This window comes from Rhamphochromis longiceps, linkage group LG2, assembly GCF_057381845.1.
Source record: "Rhamphochromis longiceps isolate RC_006_pf linkage group LG2, R_longiceps_female_GT1.1, whole genome shotgun sequence".
In the NCBI taxonomy this organism is placed as follows: domain Eukaryota; kingdom Metazoa; phylum Chordata; class Actinopteri; order Cichliformes; family Cichlidae; genus Rhamphochromis; species Rhamphochromis longiceps.
Genome location: NC_140558.1, coordinates 32324661 through 32345446, shown reverse-complemented (window position 1 = coordinate 32345446; position 20786 = coordinate 32324661).

Here is a 20786-nt window from a genome sequence, read left to right as displayed (position 1 = left end):
GCGGCTAACTGAGCTTGAGGCCGGGCGGCTAACTGAGCTTGAGGCCGGGCGGCTAACTGAATAAACATAGCTCCAGAATAAACAGATCCAGACGGAACAGTCTTAACTCCTGGATCTGAAAAAACATCAGGCGCACAGTCTTCTGAACCAATGGGAAAATAGTCATTCTTAAAACGAAAACTCTTATTTTCCCGAACCGGAGAAACACGAGCTGTAGTGTTCATGTAGCTGGCGTTCGCAGCTTTGGGGGAAACAGTCTGTCTATCCCTTGACAAAAAAGGCGAATGAAGGGAGACTCTGTCACTCACCCTAGGCGGTTGTTTGAGCTGAATCCCAGGCTCCTGCTGGAGCTGTGAGTGCTGGCTGCGTGTTCGCTGCCTCCCTGTTGAAGAGGGAGCGGCGCTGGCGGAATGTGACGAGGGAGGACTCTGCTGTGGCTGCTCCTGCTATGATGTGGAAATGCTGGGTGAGTCAGGTGGCACGATAATAATCCCTAACATCTTGTAAAAGGCTTGTGCAGGCGTGAGCTGATTGCTTGCAGGCTCGTAGTAATCCTCCCGGGACCGGCTGGAGCGTTTTCTGCGAGACCTGGGCGTCCGCGGGGAGGAAGCAGACGAGTGGGCCGAAGGGTAGGCTGCCAGCGAGGAACGGCAGCACGGAGGCCCTCCAAGCGCTAGCCGAGTCCCGTCAAAACGGGAGCTGCGCTTCCACGGTGAGTCCGCTGGATCCATTACTGGTCGCGTCGTTCTGTCAAGGCTCTGTGTGCGGGCAGGCAGAGATGAGGATCCAAATGCAGGACTCGGAAAATGGAATGTAACTCAAAAAACCTCAGCTTTATTGCTGGCAGGAAAACAAACATAAAGTGAGGACGGAACACTGAGACCAAGAACACACAGGCAAAAACTGATGGTACGACGCGACACTGAGCATGGGAAAACACAGGGCTTATATACACAGGGTAGTAACGGGGGAATCGGCAACAGGAGGGAGACACAGCTGGGAGAGATCAGGGCTAACGAGACGGGGGAGCTAAGCTGCACACACTAACATAAGACAAAGACTTTCACAATAAAACAGGAAACATGAATTACTAAACAAGCATGCAGACTTTACACTGAGAGACAAACAGAATAACACATGGAATCTGAACTAAACTAAACGTGAGATATAACTGAGAACAAATCCTTAAGCACGGATAAACAGAAACAAGAAACTAATAATAATCATCATCATCACTACGAGAAGAAAACAATCCATGAAGCAGAAATAAACCAAAACATAATAAACTCAAAATACTGGGTCCAACGGACCCAGAACCGTGACAGACCTGCAGTAAAGTTTGTGCCCAGACACGCTTAATGACGTCAAACTTAAAGACCGGATTAAGTGAAAAAACAATTCCTTTAAAAAATATCTCTCACAGACAGTGAAATTTTGAAAGGCTGTCAGAAAATCTGGAGAACCTTTGCTCAAGACTAGAGATGGCACAATACCACTTTTTTATGTCCGATACCGATACCGATATCATAAATTTGGATATCTGCCGATACCGATATGAATCCGATATAGTGTTTTTTAATCAACAAAACTGTTTTTTTTTTTAAATATCTTGCTGAATTTTGTATAAGTTCATACTCAAGTTTAAAACAACAACTACACTAAAGCTATTCTGTTATACCTGCATGCAAAAAAAAATATTTCATAGTTCAGCAATACTGATCAATCTAATAAACTTAAACCTACACCATCCTCCCTATTCTGGTATTTTAAAGAGTACTTAGCATAAATATTAAGCAACCTAACTAATAGGGTTCCAACTCCTAGCAACAAAAATAAATAAATAAAAAATAGGGAACCACCCCTCACGCTCCACCTCATGATGCTTAATCGACGTAATCAACCTTAATTTGATGCAGTGTGAAAAAAAATGCACAGAAATCAATTATTTTTCAAGAAATATTAAATAGATTCAACATCTTTCTTCAACAAAATTGCAGACTGCACAGATGGTACCTTCCCAAAGGAAGTAACTTAATAGTTACTATATACAGTAATGGACTTCTATTCCTTTTACATCAAATTAAAACTTTGGGTGTAAGATTCAGATAATTATTTATTAAAAGCTAGACATTTTAAATGAGAATAAAGAAAAGTATGTCTTTGTGCCCCTTTTCCCTGTTAATGCCCTATCAGCCCCCCTGGCTAAACTTTGCTAGATCCGCCCCTGCACAGTTACCAGCGTCAGCTGTAGAAAAAGATCCTGGAGTAGAAATTAATATTAAATAAATTCTAACAACAGCTGATCAAGCTTAAACGTGCTGCTGTTGTTCAGCCGCTGGTTTCCTCTTTCTGGTGCAAAGTGGGCCAAAAGCAAACTAGAGAGACGGACTCGCGACAGAAAAGCCGATCAGCTGATCATTAAGCAGTTTCATGATTGAAGTAGCAGCAAGAAGAGGCAGTCGCTCCATATATCGCTTGTTAAGCTTAACGCAGGAATGCTTTACAAACATTCAGAGATGGACTTACACACTTGCTTTACTTCTCTCGGGATAACTTTGTCGGAGATGAAATGCCGGGTTGCTAGCGAAGCTCCACATGCTATCCAGACCACCGACAGGTCCCGCATGCCACAGCCGCTCTATCACGTGATGCATACTGCTCCGACGTGCTAACGTTCTGAGGTGAGTTACGGCGTGTTGCAAGTTTTGTGAGGTGCTTTCGTGATATTTAATGGATCGGATTACATTTTTTATTTTTCTCCGATATCCGATCCAGTAATTTAGGTCAGTATCGGACCGATACCGATACGTAATATCGGATCGGTCCATCTCTACTCAAGACCACTTAAAAAATGGCAACAAGGTCAGACTCCTTTGAAGCAAAATATAAAGAGATGAGTGGTGCCTCAAGACTTTTCGACAGTTCTGTAGACAAATGTAATGCAGCCTTATGGCAAATGCTGCAAATGATTCTTAAACATTTCCAATGCAGTTCTTACCTTAAATGTCATGCTGCAACATTTTGTATCATCGTCCTCAATAATCCGTCTTGTAACTGAAATGTAATAGCATTGGAATTCTAATTAGACTGATTGTGTCAGTACTCTAAGCTCCTTTGTAAATGCAGCCCAGGGCCTTGGCAAAGATTCATATAGGCCATCTGGGCACATGCGAGGTGGAACTAATGCCATGTTTCTTTCGGCCTCTTGCCAAAAGACAATAAATGTTTACATTTTATGGTTTTTATGTCATTTTTCTAGAAGAGAAGCACCTTTGCTGCAGCTGCGTTGGTGTGTGACTTGGTGCTCGTGTGTGTATCAATAGGCAGTGAAAGATAAAATGTTTCCCCCATTCCCAGTAGAGTTTAATCCCCATTAAAACAGGAATGACACAGAACAGGAGATTAGGCAGTTATGCAATAATTGGAATGTCAAATAGGGAGATGCCCTTTCCCTACGCTTCCTTCACTTTTTTAACCCGAGGGACGTTTCACAAGGCAGAAATCTGCTGACTCATTAACGAAAGCAAGAGAATACTTCACGCTATGAGAGTCTGTGCACGCACATGCTTATGCAAGTTCACGCACACACACATTTTCTGCTAGTAATCCCCCCAGCCCTGTCTTTCTGAGCCTCAAATCAAAACGAGCAGCCGCTGCAGAGAACACCACAAAAACAGTTTGGCTCCCAGTTAGCTGTGGAAGTGGTGAACAATCGTCAGAAAACCGAGGCGGGAGCATTTGCTGAGAATTTGACACCTTACTTCTAACGCAGGCTCTCTGCGCTCTGGGAGTACACACGGAGACGCACAGCACCGGTGACAAAGCTGGAGGCTAAAAATGAGAGAGCACCCAAATTTACGGGAAGGTGTGCACATTCGGTCGCATATTCTGTGGCACCTTAAAATCACATGTACAGAGAAGCACACGTGCGGGAACACAGGGGAGTATTTAAAGAAGCAACCTTACATCATGCACAGAAAGCAAATCCACTCTTATCACCCTCTCCCCCAATAACACAGCCATACTCCTGCCAGGATGAGTGGGTTTGAATAGTATTTTGGATAAGCTGCCCTGACTGATTGGTGTGGGCGGGCGGGTAGTAGTGGGCACGACATCTTCAAAGACTCATTGTTTAGTGACGCGTTGGGCACGAAAACAAATCTCCGAGATGAGGAGTATAACCCTTTGTGCTTCATCCACACATATATGTTTTTCCATAGAAGTATGACAGCTATGTTGTTATGTAATCAGCCATGTATTGAAGCTGTCACCATCTTCAGCTGGCTGCAAAGACGCTGTCTATACATAGATTCCCCTTTCTGTTCATCCAGCCTTCCCTGGGCCTACACGCTCTGACTCACCAGTGGCCTCTGTCTAATTCTGCAGCAGCGCTTACCGTGAAGATAGATGCTGTCACTGCTACACTTCAGAGTAGTTTGATAGGTTTGTTAAAGACCTTTTGTAGTCCTCAGTTTTTAGACTGTTTTTAAGGTAAGCAAATGTAGATGCTCTAACTACATCATCTCATAATGAGAAGGGAGTGAGAGGAACTGCAATGCACAGTTTGCAAATGTTGTTTCACTGATAGAGAATATTACTGAGGAAAGTGAATGAGAATGCTTGAACTAAATCACAGCGAAATGAGAAAGGAGTGAGAGGAAATGCAACGCAAGATTGGTAAACACAATTTCACAGCTCTTCACCATAGTAACTGTGCCGGTCTCTGCAGGCATGTGGGCCTTAGCTGGAAGCTGAGTGGAAATGACACAAACAAATGACTGAGCTGGCACAAATCTCAAGCATTTACTTTTGTAGTAGAATTTTCTTTTCTTGACTTTTGTTAATTTGCATTTCAAACTGTGGCCCGAGGATGTGGGCATTTCAGTAGCGACCATGTTTGTGCTGCATAAGAAATAACTGCAGAAATATGTTCTAAATAAAGCTATGGAGTAATATTGTTACATATCTGCTGCAGCTCATCTGCAATCTACATAATCACTGGGTCCAGCTTATTAAATGACAAACTATGTTAATAGCCCAATCAAAATGAACAAGATTAACTTCATCACTGTCGGGGGATGGCCACGGTGCTTTTAGCGCATATGGATTTCCCTTTAATATGAATCATATCACAGCCGTGAATGATAAGAGTGTGACGTGCTGAGGTGAATTCTGTATTTACCCTAAAGCAATGTCTTTTATCACTGTACAAGTTGTTCCAGCATGTTCAACAAATACACCCACACGATATCGGGTGGGGTCCTTTTGTACCAACACACATGCAAAGACACACATCCGTGCCCACATTATGAGTTGGGAAAGACAGCTTCTGTTTCTTCAGGGAAACTCTTTGCAGCAGGCAAAATATCTTACTTTTTTCATCCTCCTCAGCTCCTCGTCATCCCCCCCACCTTAGCATCTTCCACTTCTTCTTCTTCTTTCCTGCTCAGCTTATTTCTCCTTTTCTTACTTCTCATGCACACTTAGACTCACGGTAACCATGGGTACTCTAACGATGGCACAAGTCAGATGAGTAACAACTGGGTGACAGTAAATTGCATGTGAAGTGTGCGTGCATATAAATGTGTGTGCTGCATCTGCTTTTAGGCGCGGTACAACAATGCTTGTGTGTTTCTTACAGGAGGATGTGACAGCAGTTCGCCGCTCGTCTGCAGAGGAACAAGACAAAGCGGTGTACAGCTGTGCTGCTGGCCTTGTGAGGCTGATACACAGCGGCACTTTCAGCTAAATGTTAATCTCAGCATGTTAACATGCTCACAACTAAGACGCTGCTACAAGGGCTTGTCTTAAAGGAGAACCGATCCGCCAATGAGCAAATTCGCTGCCTAACCTTATTTTTTTTAAAACAGCTTAAGTGGCCCCCGCAGCATTAAAGTAGGAGGAAATACACAGTGGCTAAGCAGCTGCTTTGATAGCTGCCAATGTATGAATGTCTAAGAAGAGACTGTGAGCAGGTGGGGGTACATATCCAGAGAGCCTAGCTTCCATTAAAGTAATTAGAGGGTAATCAGGATGGGGACACTGCTATCCCCCTCTTTGCACCAGCCCTTACACAGACCTGTTGCTAGGAAACCCAATAGAGGGCCTGTGGAAGGACTATCAAAAACAAACCAGCCTGATAATAAATTCCCTGCATCACAGAAGGCATCACCAGATGAGATTCTGGCAAATGCATACATGATTATGTGATGGAGCAGTTATAAGGCTGAAAGGAGGGCTGATAGCGTAAATAGCTTTCCTCACAGGTAGGAAATAGGTTTCAGGTTCTGAAAGATGGGATCACCGACGTGGTTTATTTGATGCAATCTGAAAAGCATCCGTTTCAGCTGTTTAAAGCGAAGGAAGTTAAAAGCTAGAAAACTGCTTCGGCATATGTCTTTGTGTGTGCGTGAGTGTCATTGCGGTTGTTTTGTGGTGTGTGCTGCTAAGTTTATTTTAATCCCGCTAATGACAGAGCAGCGTCTTGGTAATTACGGAGAAGGAGAAGCGACCACATGGGTTCATTTTCACACATAATGAGACGAGATGCTTCTTCACGCATCCTATCAATCTCGCCACCATTCTCACTCGCTTCTGTCCTTTTTTTCCTCCTTTTGCTTTCTTTCCCTAACTCACTCTCTCTTTCACAAACAGACAGGGTTTTTTATTAATTCCCCAGGATATGTGGCATTTACGCACTGTGGGCCTCAATGGCGACTAGTTTCTCCAAGATCTGGGGAAAAAGAGTGGGCGCAGAGTAACACAAAGGATGGAGTGAAAGAAAGTGATCGAGCAAAGAAAGAATAGCCTTCTTTAGAAAAAAAATACAGAAAGTGATGTTTCTGTCAGGGTGGGATTCACTCGAATAGCAGCAGACACCAGCGATGACAACTGCAGCTCACATCATGTGGCTCTGAGTTTGTGTTTGGTGAGGGTTGAAGGGAGTTTGTTATGTCAGCTGGTTAAAAAAAGCGCACCTTGATAAATCCTGTGAGTCTCCATGAGGAATAACAAACTGCCGCAGCACATGCAGGGGGCAAGGTGACACACTGCACATATTACAGACGTGTACGCAAAATAATTCTAACTCAGACTGTCTGTGAGTCATAATTTATCAGCTCCTATCTTTGCATTATCCAGCATAAATTGACTATCAGAGTCATACACCCACTCACTGCCCTGACAGTTCAAAGTAGCTGTTATGACTTGAAGCACTGCTCACACACTGACTTCGTGCAGTTTTGGATAGCATTCTATCAACTCTGGTGATGTGAAGCCATACATGTCACGCGTGGTTATCATAACTATGGCTCAGAGGGGGTGGCTTTAATGCAATGCCTCTTTGCAAGTATGGACATGCACATTTCTTATATTTTCTTCATGAAAACAAAAGCATTTTGATTTTTACTGTCAGGCCACATTTCTCTTTCGATCCTGTGTGATCTGTATGCACACACTTTTGATTTGACACTGTACTGCTGTTGCATTTTCACAGCACCCTCTGAGGTCTTTTTTCCCTTCATTGATACTCATGCTGTCAGAATTACTGATGTACACACTGCTTACTGGCATGTAGGCATGATCAAGATGACCTGATAAAGTTCAAACTGAGCATAAGCATGGGTACAAAAGGCATGGGTAAGTGACTTTAAATATGGCGTGTTAGTGCCAGATGGGCTGCCTGATTATTTTAGAAACTGCTGATCTATTGGGATTTTCCCACACACAGCCATCTCTTGGGTTTACTAGAAAATAGGAAATTTCCACTGAACTGTAATTCATTGGGTGAAAACCCCTTGCTGGATAGGTCAGAGAAGAATGGACAGATCGTGTTAAGATGATAGGAAGGTAACAGTAACTCAAATAGCCATTCATTACAAACAAGGTACGCAGAAGAGCATCTCTTCTTGAACCTTGAAGCTTGAAGATGAGCTACAGCAGCAGAAGACCACACCTAGTGCCATCCCTGTCAACTAAAAACAGGAAACTAAGGCTACAATTCACACAGGCTCACCAAAACTGGACAACGAAGATTTGAAAAATATTGCATTGTATTGTCGCACAGCTCAAATCATCTCAAACTGATTAATTGAGCATGACAGCGAGTTCACTTTACTCAAAGGGCCTCCACAGTCACCAGATCTCAGTCCGCTAGAACAGTGGTGCATCACAGACCGGTTTAATGTCAGACAATATTTTCACGGACCGGCCTTTAAGGTGTCGCGAATAAATACAACAAAATAAAATTATACGACCAAGAGAAAAACTGTGGTATTTTGTAAATATAATAATAAACGAGAATTCACTGTGTCATTGTGTAACTTTATTAGTAGCATCCTTCTGAAATGCGCCAACAACACTGAGAATAACGTGCTCCTCTCTTCCCCTTAATGCTCTCTGGTCACCATGGTAATGCGTAAATATTTCTTTCAAAATAAGACACAACTATAACACGGGAAAAGACGCAGGGAAACCAAGTTAACTGTAAAAACTCTGAAAACCATACATTTCACACCCAAGCCTCAACTCTTGCGGCCCAGTACCAAACGACTCACGGACCGGTACTGGTCCGTGGCCCTGGGGACCACTGCACTAGAGCAGCTTTGGGATGTGGTGAAACAGGAGAGCATTATGAGTGTGCAGCCGACAAATCTACAGAATCGTGTGATGCTGTTATGTCAATACGGATCAAAATCTCTGAGGAATGTTTCCAGCACCTTGTTGAATCTATGCCAAGCTGTTCTGAAAGCAAACACAGATCTCACCTGGTATTAGCAAGGTGTATCTGAAAAAGGGTCTGGTGTTGGTGTAGTTTCTAATTTACTTTAAAATTGCCAAATTTTACTCCCATTATTCCCCTGTATCTACCCTTCATTAATTACATCCTAAATTTATAAAACATTCATTCCATGAACGTTGGGAAATAAAACCATAATCTGCAAACTGTATTATGAAATATTACTGAAATGATTTCTAGTTCATACCAGGCTCGTGGTAGTCAACTGTTGTATTTAGAAGACATTGTGTGTGCTTCCAGCTCTTATGCAATTTCTGTAGCCATCACTGCTGCATGGAGAATCTTCTGTGAAGCGTTCCTCCTGAAGCTGTAATACAGCCTTCCATGTTTGAGCGTTTGACATGATGTTCATTATCCACCCGTAATTAAACATGTCACATACCTGCTGAACAAAATGTGTGAAGACTGCTCTGAGATGTGACAGAGTGCTGGCGTGTATCTTTGTGTGGTCATGTGCCTGTGTGTGTGTGCATACCAAGGTGTGTGTGTGTGTGTGTGTGTGTGTCGAGCCCCTTATGACTAATTCGACAGTCACACTTGTCCACCTGGTTCTTCCTTAATTATCACTCCAAGACAGCTCAGCGTCTCACCATGTTCCCTTATCTGCTTCTTCTCTCGCATGTCTGGCTCCTAACAGGGAGATAATATACTTACCTTCGAACACCAACACAAAACTTAGAGGAAAAAAGGACCTAAAGTTTAAGAAACGGGATTCCAGGTAGGAATCTGTAATTACAATATGGGAACATTGTTGAAAAAGACGACCCAAAAAGGAAATGTTACAGCAAATGAAAATGTTTGGAGTTTTATCTCATTGGCATCCACCCAATCAAATATAGGTTCATCACTCTTTTCGAGGTGTAACCTGACATAAACAAGCCAATGTGTTTTCTCCAACCATGTGCGAGCACGTTTGTCATCGTGCACATAAATGCTCGCACGTTCCAGTAATACCTGTCATCAGTTCTTCAGTTGTGTTTCGCTATCTTAGCTCCCCATGGGAACTTACCTCCTTCTGTCAGGGAATCTTATGAGTGTTTCCCCAGATTTTCATTTTTTCTTCTGTTTGTTTTCAGACTGCCAACACGCTTCAGAGATCAAAAGCATATACAACCTGTAATGGGTTGTAGATTTTTTTATATTTATTTACTTTTAAGGCTGCTCTTGTTTTCTGCAGACGTGTAACAGAAAAAAGAGCTTCACAGGAAGAAATATTCATTCAGGGGTAAGATGAGTTTCCACTCCTGCCAATGAAATAAGCTGATAGGAAGACCATGTTTTTGAATAATACAGGATCAGGAAAAAGCACAAGGATTGCCTTGGGTAGGGTCGAATCAGAATATATGGTAGAAGCAACAACAGCAGCAGCAGGTGTGCTTGTTTATTAACTCAACAAGCAGGCGCACAGACAGTCTACATATGAGTTATTCTTCACACCTGGTTTTAGATGATAGATTTCCACATTGATTCAGGAATGATCTGGGACCTGTAATCATTACTAGTGAGGCTCTAAACAGATTATTAGACACCTGCGATCGTAATAATTGACTCAGATGGATGATGTCAGCGCCTCCATAGGGAAACTGACTGAAGGGTGATGTCATGGTCTCAACGCTAATCAAGTCCAAAGCTTCATACTGGTGCCTCAAAGCCTGACTGGACTAGTGCACAAGCACAATGGATGATGTCATCTATTTCACTTGGCACTGGCCCAATTGTGCCACGGGCACTGCCAGCGTGAATGATGAGCTGTGCTAATAGCAACGTTGTTAGAGATGATGCTAAGTGACAAAAGGAAAAACGGGGGGGGGGGGAGGAGGAAGGGGAGAGACAGAGAGAAGCAAAACGAGAGCTACTTTAGCTGAGGAAGCAGCTGCCTCCAGGCTGTTTTTTTTGACCCGTTCCAGTTGGTTTTGAATCAAAGACTCCCACCTCTGCCGGCACAGGAGGCCAAAGCTCTATGTTTAAGCATCATCCGAGGGAGAGCAGAGAAATATCTTCACTGTGAATCACAGACAGGCACAGTCTGCTTTTAATGTCAGCTCCCATTCCAGAGAGAGAACAGTGTGCAAGATTGGTGTGAGAGACTATGAGGCAATGTCACAGTTAGAAACACAAACGACTCACCGTGCACTGTTTGTCTGTGCCGCTGTCATTTGTCATGGGAAGTGTAGGATTGACTAGGACTCAACCACCGTTCCTTTCTCTCTCTCGCACGCTCACCAATCTGAGGTGACAGAGATGGAAACCGAGTGTTACAGCAGAGAAAACCCATCTGTCACCCAGGCAACGAGAGAGGTGGGAAGGGTATTATCCAGCAGGAGCAGAACACAGGCCTGTCAATCACTCGGCCTCCTGGAGCATCTGGTTGTGAAGTGAGAGGATGGAGAGACGATCAATAAAGAGAGAGGAGTTCATAAGGAGAGCATGATAAAAAAAGAAAGCAAGTTAATGTAAGCTGTTATACTTTTTTCCTCTAATTTATAGTCTTGCCCTTTTAGCCCCGACGCACCTGTTTAATGGCAACTGTTAAATGCACCATATAGAACGAAAATGTGGCCTCACTCTCTGTTGCTTCTGCGATATTGTTCAGTCCCATCCAGTGGCATGGTTGTCAATCATTTTAAGACTCAACAGCGCCCAAGTTCGAGACGGAAATAGCTTCACTGCTCCTTTCATCTAATTTTTTCAAAAGCAGGTCAGAGATGAATAGTTTCCACATCAAAATGATCAGTTTTACTCGTGATTGTCGAAGTAAAAGCTCCTGCATCAAATGAATATAGCAGTTCCTAGCACCTACATGAAGCCAGATTAAAAGCATCATAGTAGTATCAGACAGACACAGATCAGTCCTCTATTTTCTTGGGGTTTTAGGAAGAAAATATGGCATAAAAGCCTAAAATAGTAAAGTATAGACGAGGACCTGTACTGCTGAGTTTTTGGAGAGGTTTGTAGATGAAAGTGACGATGGGGATGTTTTTATGTGGAATCCATTCATGCCCTGTTTGGTGAAAAATAACATTTTGTAAAGTTTTTATAATGAAAAAAATATAAGTATTATTATTATTGACACTTTTTGTGAAAATTTATCCCAAAACAATTTCATTTCTTTTTAATCTTGATCCATATTTACCATCCAGTATCAACCAAACTGAACCACAGATGCTCCTGAACATGCAACAAAAATGTATTAAATATTACAGCCAATATTCATTCTTTTAATTTGAAATCCAAATTCAATAAATCCAAATGCAGGATCCAAATAGTTTCAAATCTATTCGAGCTCACCTCTGTCCCCTCCAGCAGAATGAAGTTCCTGTTTTTCTAAGTAAGTTTCTTTTACATTTTGGCCCTTGTTATGTAAATTGGTTTTAAATTTACTCTGTAGTCTTATCAGCTACTCAAAGCGAACTGTCGTACTACAAGCCTCATTCAACCATTCAGCACTTTCACTGTCATACTAACAGCCAAGGACACTTCAACATGCAGACTGAGCCACACATTAAACCACCCACCTTCAGATAAGTGGACGACCTCCTCGACTTCCAGATCCACAGCCGCTTGTTGTAATCATTGGCTCTAACATCCAGGATTTTGGACAGCACATATAAGCCTTTAACTGGGAAATTTTCAATTTAAATATTGAAAGTTTATGGACGCTGGGTTGACCTAACTTGGCCAACCTGAACAACATTCAGCTTAAAAGTTTCATTACATCCTGATAGCCTCATGTGCTGCCTCTGACTGAAGAGGACAAGAGTTAAAGTGTCACTGACATAGAGAGCAATGTGGATAAGAGATTTTTGGTTTTTGCTGGTTCACACTCATTTGTCTACAAACATTTATGCCTTAATTATTGAACACACATCATATATGGTCTCAGTTTCCCTAAAAAACAAAATTACTGCCACTTTTTAAGGGGTTTTTAACTTGGCAGTGACAGTCATGGTGAAACATGGTAATCATTTAATTCCGTATGTAAAGCACAATATAAATAAATATGAACGTTGCAGAATGTAAGATCACTGCTTGCTTATTAAGTGCTTACTTGTCGCACTCGATTCAATTGCAGTTGAAAAACTGAGTAGAAATTTTGACAAATAAAAATATGCAACAACTGTAAACACCACCTGCTGATGAAGCTGCCATGATTGACATTTGAGAACATTTACTGTATTCAATCATGAAGTCACGTCAGCGTTTCCAGTAGCAGGAATGAACTCTGAAAGGTCTGCTAACCACACTAAGGACAACGGCTCTGATCACATGGCTCAGACGTGCACGTTATTGCAGTAGCACGTGACCTCTAAAGTGAACGGTAGATAATAAATGGTGTTTCTGTTTTTTGTTTTCATCACACAAGTGATGCAAAGTCAACTTCACCATCTTCTTGAATCAAAAATCATTTTAAGGGGTGGGGTAAAAGCTGCTGTCATGACTGTATATTAATATTCATGTTAAATTATCAACAAATAGATGTTCTGTGTCTGTGCCAAGTTTTTTTTTTTTTCAATTTAATCATCACTCATAACTTTGGAGCATAAGAGATGAGGCAGGTCAGAAGCTGTGGCTGTGGCTCGGGAGGTATGTTGAAGTATCCCTGGGCAAAATACCAAACATTGAGTCTCCACAGTTCTTCCATCAGAGTGTGAGGCCTTTACAGTGCCTTGCAAAAAAAAAAAAAAGACACGGCATTTTTTGTAACATATATACACACCGAAAATTTTGCAATTTTGCCAAAAGTTCATGCTCACTACAAAAAACAATTGAGGTCAACATCAAGTAATGATGTTTGGAGCCGATGTGTCTAAACAAGAAAAGGAAGAAACAGAGATTCTGGGAGCAGTAGGGAGAATTTCATGGTTTGATCGAGGTGCTGAAACTGTATCACGGCCGCTTTCTGACATATTTCAAGATGTCAGTGGGGCAGTTTGAGCTAATGTCAGCAGAGATGGGACCACATCTGAGGAGGCAGAGAAATAGCAAAAGAGTCGATTGACCCAGAGTAAATCAACCTGTGCGTCTGAGGCGAACGAGTATTATTTTCCTATGTCTGTATCATTGCATATTCAGTACCAGTGCATGTTTTTAGCATTGGTACTAAATGCAATGGTCAGATTGATCAGATATGTTAATTTGCATGATAAACACAGGAAATATCAAGTGTGATCTGAAACAAATGGTGCAAATCCATCCTGCAAAATTCCCCAGATGGTGTGAATGTCTACATTATGAATAAGTGAGTCTGAAAAAATGTTTTATCGCACAAATTTCATCCATCATCTGTGTAAAGGCCTTAAATGTTAGGTTAAGCATACATAAAAGGACTCGTATGAATGTGCGTGTATGAATGGTGAATGAGGCTTGTAGTAAGAAAATACTTTGAGTGCTTTTTTTCTAGCAGAAAGAAGAGCAGAAGTATTACTCCACAGGCAAAAACCAGGTCAAACTTAAGTTCACAGAGATTAAAATGAACTGTTTGACATTCGTTTTAATCTCTATTTTACACAATCAGCGTTGAAATCATTCAGTCAACTAAAGAGATGGCTACCTACTCACAAAGTATTAGTCAGAATTCTTTTATTTGCATAACTGCTGCAGGTCTTTTCTTTAATAAAGCAAACCAGCAAGCAAACGTTTGTATCAAATAACTGTGAATGGGTCTTTTTTTCTTTTCTTTTTTTTTTTAAATCTGAAGCCACTGAGACATACAGTAAGTACAGTGTGTGCTGAAGCCCTGGCAGATACGTGATGTCAGGACCAAAGCTGTCAACTCGGATTCCTCGAGCTTCACGATGACCTTCCATCAACCGATCCTTTCTGCATCGGTTTACACACAAGACGTGACACATGTCGGAAAGCGTCAGCCACAAACGTACCGGAGCAACGCGTTGACGCAATTGTAATGATGCCCTGAAATCCACTGTGTCCACAAACCCCAGAAAAGATTTGTGAAGTTGTTTGACAAACAAGACTCCACATCGATCCCTTTTAGCCTTGCTAAATATTGAAGCTAACTTGAATTTGGATCTTTGATGTTTGCACGGCTTTGTCTTTAACTGGGAACACAGATATCAGCTGAAACATCAAATAATCCTCCTCTTGTTTGATTACAACTAAGGAACAAAGCAACCCTGAAGATCCCCTTATGTGAATGGTTTTCAGGAGACTTCGCCTGATTTTACAAGTATTTTCAAGGAAAGTGGTTTGTTTTTGTCAATTTAAGTTACTTGACATATCTAGAGGAAAAAATAGAAACTGAATGTCGTTGAGCGGCCAGCACATTTCCCTGTATGTGGTCGTGTAATTCCTTGCACCCTGCTGATCCCAGAGCCACAGGGCCACAAGAAAAAATGGCTGATCCTCTATCCCACTGAAGGGGCTCTGCTCTGGGCAGGCTAAACACAAACAGACCCATTCACCCCTAGCAGTGCTGCCAACATGAGGGGGATTATGATGCTGCCTGACATCTCAGTGTGTGCGATTGGCATCCAAGTGCAAGCTATACATGACAATAACGTCATTAATTATATTTCCGCTTTGATGGAATAGCAGAGGTTGGTGCTGTGTGGGAAGATGATGTGAATAGATGTTTTTCTTCACAGTCTGAGGTGAGGAAAGAGAAAAGATGACAGAGCTTTCTCATACACCCCCACAAACACTCGCTCTGTTGAAGGTTAAAGATTTTATAGTGACTAACTAAAATCACTTTTGATAAAGTAATTTTTTTTATTTACCGCAATTGTTCTTTCTTGTGCCGTCTTTTTTGCCTCCTTCCATTTACCCCTGATGTAAGTGTGCATTTCTGAGCGTTGGAAGCATACCCACAGACACCTTTAGTCACTGCTATTAATGCTCTCTAAATTACTGTTGAGTTATTCCCCTATTGCACTGCCTATCTGAGAGAAGCAGTAGAAAAAATCACCACGGTGTGCTCTTGAAAAACAAATGACATTTAAAAAAAACAAGTGTTTTACGCATGTAAAGCACTGAGTGTGTCTCCTTACTGGAAGAGAGTCCGCTGATTGGGACAGTTTCTCAAATGTAGACATGCGAAATTAAGAAGTGATACGCAATAAATCAAATTCATATTTACAAGAAACTGTGAAGTGAGAAGAAGGTTTAGCATCAATTTTTTACTTAGAAACTAAGTTTGATTGCTCTTTAAATGACGTCTTTCTGCGCACTTCGCGTCACAGATCTGAATTTCTGCTCGCTCACCCTTACTCGGTAAGTGTTATCAATGTGTGCCTTGATGTCAACTTCTTGTCATATATCAGCATTCATTTAAGCTTTCATTTAACAAAACTGCTGATAAAGTGTTGATTAAAGTTGACTAAAGAATTAAAGCAGCTTGCCTTCATAGCTAGCTTAATTCTGCATGGAACAGAATCAACAAGGTGCTGAAAACATTACTCAAAGATTTCTGTCAATGTTGACATGAGAGCATCATACAGTTGCTGCAGGTTTGTTGGTTACACATCCATGATGTGAATCTCCAGTTCCACCACACCCCAAAGGTGCTCTATTGGACTGTGAAGGCCATTTGAGTACAAGAAGCTCACTGTCATGTGAAACCAGTTTAAGATGATCTGAGATTTGTGACACGCTGGAAGCAGCCATCAGAAGATTGGTACGCCATGGTCATGAAGGGATGACACAATACTGAGGTGAACAGTGCTCAGTTGGTACTAAGAGGCACAAGAAAGTGCCAAGAAAATATCCCCCGTACCATTACAACACCTCTACTACAAGCCTGAACTACTGATCCATCCCCGTGTTTTTTATTGTTAATTTCTACCCTATTAACCAAGTGTCGTAACAGAAATTGAGAAATCCAGGATTTTTCTGACATACCCAGACCAGCCTGTCTGGCACTGGAACCATGCCACGTTCAAAGACATGTAATCCCTTTTCTTCCTCATTCTGATGCTCAATTTGAACTTCAGCAGGTCATCCTGACCATGTCTACATGCCTAAATGCACCGAGTTGATCTGATAGGATTGGCTGATCAGATATTTGCAGTAACAGGCAGTTGAATAGGTTTACCTAACTAAGCGACCAGTTGGTGTGTATGACAGGGCGTGCCAGTTCTTGGATTTCTCAGCATGCTGAAGTGCTTGGGCTTTCTTAGACAGCCTTTCCTAAACAAAAACAAAGGGGGGAAAAGCAGAAGAATGAATCAAATATAGCATTTATAGGCTCAGTTGCAAGCTGTGAGCATTAACCAACTAGGTTACAACCTAATGCTAATGTAGTACTCCACTCGTATTTTCTATCTAGAAATATTTAGAAAATATCTAAAAAACAGTTGAACTTTAATATAACTTCTTCTTTGCTTGATATAGTGTATATAGCTGTGAAAATCACATGTGTGAGATCCTTTTATACTTATCTTGTTTCAAAATGAGTCAGTCAGACTCAAACCTTTCAACCTACTCCACAAGTTGATTACTCATCTTGCATGAACAACCTTCTGAACAGAGTCCCGACAATACTCCACGTCACTGATATAAATCATAATCCAGACTAGCATGGTGAGGGATTTTCACTGATCTCTGAGCTCCTGGTGACTCACAGTTTATGCCATTTTGCAAGTATATTATGTACACACCAACCACCTACCTCATGACACCCCCTTCCCACCCTCAGTCAAACCTACTGACATACATCATCTCTCCTCTCCCGCTTTGTCTGACCTAGAAATCAGCATCCACACCCATTTTGTGGGTCTATTGGGTGTTGTTATTGTGTTTGAGTTCTTATTACTTTCCAATTATTTTTGCCAGAAGGGGCCTATGACAGGGAGAGTCAGACAACCATCTCTTTCCTCCTCAACGGCTACAAAAGAGCCCTCTTGTTTTGTCGCCTCATCCTCTTTATCCCCCTCTTCTGAAATTGAGGGGGACATGGGATGGGTACAGACTGAGCTATTGAGAGACAGAGAAGCGCCTGTTGAAATGAGGAGCGATCAGCCAAGGGTAGGAAGACCAGACTCAGATCTGGCACTGACAACACTGTGGCCACATTCTTCACAGTGGACAAACAAAATGACAGACAGCGAAAGGTCTCTCAAATCTCACTGAAGCAAATCTGTCCTGTGAACGCTTTAAATTCCATATTTTTTAGCTTTTGGTTATAGGTACCTGTCATCTCTCCTGAATGTTTCCTCTCTTTTCTTGCTTTCCTCCCACTTATCGCTGACAGCTACTAATCTGTCCATCCTGTCATGCACAGAAGAAATATTGCAGTCTGTAATGTAATCCTGCATCATCCTCGTGTTCTATCACTCGTGCTCTTCCTTGAATCTTATAAGAATATTCTATCTGCAGTAATTATAAGTTAGTCTAACTACAGACACAGCATGATGTGACCACAAAAAAAAGGTTGTTTAATAGAACTAATAGCCTCCTTTTAGAAGTGAATTATACACTCGTAACAGATGCAAAAGTAATTTTACATTGTTGTGGTACATTTGCAGTGGCATAAATAATGAGTATGCTTCTGGCAAGGCATGTTGGGCCCTGCAGGAGAGCCGAGGAAGCAGGGCCGTTAGAGAGACACAGAGAGAGGTGGGAAGAGATAACGCTGAGAGCAGAGAGCAGAGAGAAAAGATAGGATATATCTTTTAAGTTATTTGCTGTCTGGATTTAAAAAAAAAAAGGTCACCTCCATCACTACCAGCTCGTGCTATGTACTGGTTCTATTAAAAGAATTAGCATAGCCACATTTCAATAGTGGCTTTGTCATTGTACTAAAGTGACTGACTGCTGCAGTTGCTGTGAAGATCGTAATGGAGAACACAGCATTCACACATATACTGACTGTAGCGCTAGATTTGATCTGTGACTGTCGAGTTTATTTGCAGCACTTCTCTGGGATGTTGTTCTCACGGCACCAAGCAACAGCTTCTGATGAAGGCGCAACGGGGGTGTTATATACTGCAGGCAAATGATTACAAAAGAAAGAAAGAAAGAAAGAAAGAAAGAAAGAAAGAAAGAAAGAAAGAAAGAAAGAAAGAAAGAAAGAAAGAAAGAAAGAACACACAAACTTTGAAATGTTTCAAATGCAATCAGCATCTGTCACTGAGCCTCACTGTGCAACGTAAGCCTGCAAGGGGAGAATGAGGAGCAGAGGTGATGTGACAGTTTTGAAAGTTGTGTCTTCTTCTGCTATTCTAGAAGCTTCTTGGAATCAGAGATTCACGTTTAGGCCACAGACTCAAACATACAAACACACATATATGCATGACAGGAACTAATCAAAGAGTTTAGCAGCTGTTGAGTAATAGAGAAACAGGAAAGGTGACAAACATCCCCCTAAACAAATTAGCCTCATATCTGAACTATGTTTGTTTTTTTTGTCTCCAAGTCCGTCCCTGCGTGCTGCTTCGATTATTGTTGTGTTTGCATGTGTGTGTGTGTGTGTGTGTATCACCAACGTATGCTCACACAGCCACACTGCGGGAAATCACCCTTCCATCTAAGGAAAAACATGCCACAAGCTTAATCATTTGTGCTTGTGGTTTTATGTGAAGGTATGAGGTCAGGTATGGAGCACTTAGTTTGGGTGTGATTTTAGTCGGCTCAGCAATTATTTTTATCAGTTGTGATGTCATTGTTTGCACACAATTAGGTCTTGGATCTGTAAATAAAACTAAAACCAAATTTAAAACACAAATGGTATCATCTCTCTTAACAGACAGCTCATAGTAGTGTGCCAAAATCTTAAGACAGAAGACGATTTTGCACACTGGAAGGTGAAAGGTCTTCTAGTAGGTGCATTTGCTGAAATGAAACCTTAGGCTATCCATCCATCTTCTTCCACTTATCCAATTCAGGGTCACAGGGGGTGCTGGAGCCTATCCAAGCTGTCATGAATGGACAAGTCACCAGTCTATCACAGAAAACCATTCCTATCTACAGCCAATTTAGAATTACCAATTAACCTCAACATACGTGTCTTTGGATTGTGGCAGGAAACCAGAGAGAGCCTCCAAACTCCAAATAAAGGCCCCAAACTGGTCATTTGATTCAAACCCACGACCTTCTTACTGTGAGGAAACAATACAAACTACTGCACTGCCATTGGTTCCGCCTCTAATCATTCTCTGACAACAACCACTAGCTACTGTGAAAATATATATATTTATGTATGTATATAGCCTTTACTAGCTCTTTTAAATGTCTGTCTGAACAGAAGAGAACATCATGAACAGTATGCTCACTATCATCTATCCAGACAGCCTGGCTACACCGAAGTACACATAAAATCTGGCATTTCCCAGGAGGCTGGGTCAGTGAACTAACCATTAGTTTGCCACATTACAGACAGTAAAAGGGTTTAAACAAAGGCTTGTGTTCTGCACTGATTTGGAAGGTGAAACAAATGTGATGGTACATTTTCATAGTTAGATAGAATAATGTGTTCCAGCTTTGGTCTGCTGCTGTTGTGTTTTTTAGTCATCTGCACACTGTGTGTCATGATACCAGATTTTCACTGCATAATTATCCCCAAAAAGTAATTACAATGATATGACTGCAAGTACTGTGGTATTAAAAAACTGTATCAGAAGATTTTATTATTAACTTTGTCTGCTAATTGCAAATGAAAACAGGTGGAACTTGGGAAAGCACTGTGGTTATGAAATGCAGGCAGTGGATATAAATCTTGACGTGCAGCGTCGTCCTACATTTGAAATGTCTGGCACATCTGACTTCTTTTGAGTGATGGCCCTTCATTCTCAATCTCGGTTGCATTGTAAGCAAAATGTTACAGAAATCAATAGAATGGATGACTAAATAAAGGTCAGAGCAGTCTCTTGTACAAATGACAAAAACAGATGTCTGTGGACGTGTGAAATAGCATGCACATGTGCAGATTAATTCCCACCTCTCACAACAAGACCCTGTGCACCTGCTTCGCGTATTTGTGTGTGCGTATATATAGCAGAGAGAGAGATTTATCTCTGTCCTTTGCTGCAATGTC